At 45.2% G+C, this 4,913-nt stretch overlaps 1 pseudogene; it reads left to right on the top strand.

Moving 5' to 3' along the window:
- The first annotated feature begins 314 nt into the window (after positions 1 to 314).
- On the top strand, positions 315 to 1,948 carry LOC125993458 (vitellogenin-1-like; annotated as a pseudogene).
- The last annotated feature ends 2,965 nt before the right edge of the window (positions 1,949 to 4,913 follow it).

The following is a 4,913-nucleotide window of genomic DNA, read 5'->3' as shown; positions in this document are numbered from 1 at the left end:
GTTCCACTTAGGGGAGGCTAAGTTCCACTTGGGGGAGGCTGCCCACTCCCGGCTGACGCCCGAGGATGCTGCCTCATCCCCAGACGAGCCTCTTACGCACGCCCTTTGTCATCCTCCGCAGACTAAGTTCCACTTGGAGGGTCACAAGACACTCTACCACGTGGGTAGCTGGTCCGCGGGCTAAACGGGGTTCCATAAGGTACCGGGCGCGGACGCACACCCACGCCCGGCCAGCGTGACCGAGAGGCGGACACACTTTCAAGAGAAGCCTGGGTAGCTGGTCCGCGGGCCGAATTGGGATCCAGAAGGCTGCTGTGGCTGCTGCCTCTTTCAAACGTATGTACTACCTTTCAAACTCGACTTCTGTTGTTGTCGATGATGAAGTTACAACCCAAGAGAAAAAAACAAAATGACTTTTTTGTAGTGAGGGCAACCGTAACTCCAGCTCTGCCGGAGCCCATCCAGTTCCGCCAGCTCCTGAAGACCAAGATTGAGTTGATGGCTGAAATCAAACCAAGGTTCATACCAATCTGACAATGAAGTCAAACGTCATCCTTTGGATCAATCATCACATTTGAATTGCGTCTTCTCCTTCTAGCGTTGTTGCAAACGTGTTTGCCGTGATCGGAGAGAACACCGAAATTCTCCAGGCTACTGTCTACTCAAGAGCCAAGATCGACGCCATTGTACCAGCCTCCATTTCAACCAGACTTGACATCAACGAGGGTCAATTTAAATTTGCGGCTCTCCCTGTTCCTGCACCTGAAGAGATTGTGGCTGTCGAGTAAGAATTGACTTTCATTTTAAACACAGTCCAGTCTTCAATTTGACAGAACCAAGATTGTGATCCTTTGACAGGGTTGAGAGCATTGCTGTGGTGAGAAACGTTGAAGATATTCCTAATGCCAGAAGGACTCCGCTTATCCCTACCGACTACGTGAGACCAGGCTCGTGGGAGATCCTCACCTCAAAGACATCCCCTTGGTCTACTAGCGTGGTAAGCTTTCAAATATCAGCCAGGAACACACATCTACTGAAACAGACTACCGTTTACCTGTCTTCCTTTCAATAGCGTGCATCTTCAGAGGTCCTTCCAGATGACATGGAAGATTTCAGACCCTTCAGAAGCCGTGCATTTTCTAAAAAGTACTGCTTCCAAGCTTACGGAACTGGACCGAAGGGCTGTGTCAAGGTTGCCACGGCCAATGCTGCGTTTATCAGGGACATTATGTTGTACAGATTGGCTGGAAAACATTCTGCCTCACTGTCAGTCAAGCGCAGTAAGTGAAAGAATTCTCAATAAGAATGGATTTGGAAAAAATGAACTCATTTCATGTTCATCTCAGATGAAGAGGAATCCATTGGAAGACTGGAGATGCTGGTTCAAGTTGGACCAAAGGCCGCAGAGAAGATCATCAAGAAGATCAGTCTGATTGAAGATGACGACATCGTTGCTGGAAAACCAGTCTTGATGAGGCTCCAAAAAATTCTGAATGGCACGTCTTCCTCCTCTTCTTCAAGCAAGTCCTCCTCATCTTAAAAGAGCAGCAGCAGCAGCAGCAGCAGAAGCAGCAGCAGCAGCAGCAGCAGCAGCAGCAGCAGCAGCAGCAGCAGCAGCAGCAGCAGCAGCAGCAGCAGCAGCAGCAGCAGCAGCAGCAGCAGCAGCAGATCCAGTAGCAGATCCAGTAGCAGCAGCAGCAGAAGCAGTCGCAGCAGCGGCAGCAGCGGCAGCAGCAGCAGCAGCAGCAGCAGCAGCAGCAGCAGCAGCAGCAGCAGCAGCAGCAGCAGCAGCAGCAGCAGCAGCAGCAGCAGCAGCCGCCGCCCCGGCAGGAAACACAACGTCCACAGCACCAGCAGAAGGAACAGCACACACAGCGGGTTTACTCGAAGCAGCTCTGCGTCTAGTCTGGAATCCCTCTTCAGCGCAAGCTCTAGTTCCTCCTGTTAGGGTTTTCCAGGTTATCTTTATCATAGGATTATGTTGGAATGCAACAGGTAATAAATACCTTACCTTGTCCTCCTTATCACAAGATCGTAAAACATCCCCTGAGATGTTTAGACTAGAGGACAAGGGCTTTCTATTCAGCCCACTCATAGCCCCACTCTGTTTCTCGTAATAAATATTCTCTTGCAGGAAGGAAAGTCCAGAGCGCTATTCGAACATCGCTGCACGCACAGCGACGAATGGACTCTCCACCTGCAGGTGTCTAAAAGAACTTGCTTGTTTATCGTGTGGTTCTTGCAAAATAAGTTGGAGTGAGCAAATCTCTAACATTTTCGTGCCGAAACCCGGGACCTCTCATACCCGCTATCTGGCTGACGAAGGAGGACGTGCTGCATTGTCGACAAGCCAGCGTCCATTAAGAGGACCTGTAGGAGAAAGTCCTGGGAAGAGAATTCTTCGCTGGGCCAGCATCTTAGGTCTGCCTTCGTCTGACAGAGGTGGATTGACGGGACCCGGCAGTGCAACGAACCAGGGGACAAGTAAGTTAAAGGCCTTAAGTTGTGTGATTGTGTTGTTGTTTGTGAAACGCGTAAAAAGGAAGAAGTGCACAGGAATAAGTTTTGTGGAAGGAGGGGGTGTTGTAGAGTCCCCCTCTGGATGAGGTGTCTCTTTTGGAGCAGTGGTTCTCAAACTGTTTTAAAATCTCAGTACCTCCGTGAATCATTATTTGACGATCACTGTTCTAATGAGTACAACCTCGTGTTGGCAGGGCTGGGGACAAGGACTTTTGTCTTTAGTTCCCAGGGAAGGTGGGGGGTGTTGTAGAGTCCCCTCACTGGATGAAGCAGCTCCTTTTTTTTTTTTTTTAAAAAAAAGGAGGACTTCGCGTTGGCAGGGCTGGGGACAAGGACTGTTGTCTTTAATTCCCAGGGAAGGTGGGGGGTGTTGTAGAGTCCCCTCACTGGATGAAGCAGCTCCTTTTTTTAAAAGGAGGACTTCGCGTAGGCAGGGATAACTTGTGTGATTGAGTGTGTGACTGGTAGGGTAAATTGACTAAGAAGCAGTTCTAGCGTTGATCCACGGCAATAAAACAGGCTAGTAATCTGTCGAAAGGTCAATTTAAACCTGCATTGAGGATCCTCAAAGAAAAAAAAATGAAAAAAAATTGTAAAACCTTAAACTACTAAAATTAAGATGGGAAATAAGAACGGTAAATCTCTTGCTCTGCTCTTCTTTGAAACGAGAAGTTCATGGCAAGTAGATTTCTTAATTGTATGCAATAGATGCTGAAGTGGAAGAAAATGTATGGAGTACAAGGAAATTTGAAATGTGGAAGAAGTGGTAGAAGTGCTAGAGTGTGGTTGAAATCTTCACAAAGAGATGAGAACGAATTCAAGAGACAAAAGCTAGAAAGATGAAAACCGATGCGGTCAAAAGTGTTTGTCAGACCAGGAGACAATAAGGCCCCTGTGAGCAGGTGCAAGGCCGCAGCTCAAGCCGCGGCTCAAGCAAGGGGCAAGAGGAGTTTCCGGTCCTATGCAAATCATGTATCGAAATTTAAAAGATCTGCAACCTCTCCCATATCACAGCAAAACATGTCATTGTCAGGTTATCAAAAATCTTTTTAGATCGTTAGAGCCCCTGTCCACACAAGAAGTATGACAATGATGTTTGTAGGCCCAATTACAAATGAATAGGGATCAAATTGTGTTACACTGAAGTTAAAATATGCAAATCAAGTGGTAAAGAAATGCAACTTGCTTCTAGAAGATAAATAAATAAAATTAGAATGTGCTGTCCTCGTGTGCACGGGAGGGACCAGCTCATGATCGACCACAGGAAATGGCCAGCCTGTGACGAATCATTGTTGCTGAGACCTACCTTCCGCACGCGAGAGCTGTGCATGTGTGTGCGTATGTGTTAAGTTGATGAAGATTGGCTAAACTTTTAGTATAAAGACATTTGCTAGACTGTTGTCTATTCAATTTACACCGCAGAACAGAAACAATTTTGACAGATAAAAATGAAAGAAAAAGAGAGAAATCTGTTTGCGAGCAGAAACTAATCCACACTAGTGCATGTTAGTGTCAAGCCCTCATGAGAAATTCAAGATTCAAGATTCAAGAGTTTTTTATTCGCCATGTTTGAGCGTGCCAAACAAGGAATTTGACTTCGGTAAATCACAGCCTCTGTTCAACATTTAGGTGACTAACAACAACACTCAGGACATTTGAAGAACGAAAGATATTCTCAAACACCCCCTGATCTTAAACTCCCAAGAGGGCAAGGAAAAACTCAAAACTCCTGTTAGGGTTTTCCAGGTTATCTTTATCGTAGGATTATGTTGGAATGTAGACTGTGTCATGTAACATGGGGGTAGAGATGGTCCAAATGGTAGAATATGGATTGTTCACAGGGATAAATTGACAGAGCTGAAATTCCAAATTTGTCCAAAAGATGGCGCCAGACCAAAACATGAGACCAAAAGAGGGGCCAGAATAAGCTAGACCAGTTAAAATAGAAAAGAGGAACACGGTGTCAGAGTGTAAGTCACGCATGGAGGCACAAATGAAATTTTTATTATGTGATTTTTATTTTTTGATTTCTTTGCTTGGCTAAAAATGTATTCTGTAACCGCTTTAAGCAATATTATTTGTCAATTCGATCAAGGGACCCGTCACTGAGAATAGTGGCGTGACATAAATTGTTTGGAGAAGCACAAATGAAATTTTTATTATGTGATTTTTATTTTTTGATTTCTTTGCTTGGCTAAAAATGTATTCTGTAACCGCTTTAAGCAATATTATTTGTCAATTCGATCAAGGGACCCGTCACTGAGAATAGTGGCGTGACATAAATTGTTTGGAGAAGCACAAATGAAATGTTTATTATGTGATTTTTATTTTTTGATTTTTTTGCTTGGCTAAAAATGTATTCTGTAACCGCTTTAAAGCAATATTATTTGTCA

The sequence above is a fragment of the Syngnathus scovelli genome, unplaced genomic scaffold, assembly GCF_024217435.2.
Source record: "Syngnathus scovelli strain Florida unplaced genomic scaffold, RoL_Ssco_1.2 HiC_scaffold_29, whole genome shotgun sequence".
NCBI classification, from domain to species: Eukaryota; Metazoa; Chordata; class Actinopteri; order Syngnathiformes; family Syngnathidae; genus Syngnathus; species Syngnathus scovelli.
This window is presented reverse-complemented; position numbering and strand designations above follow the sequence as displayed.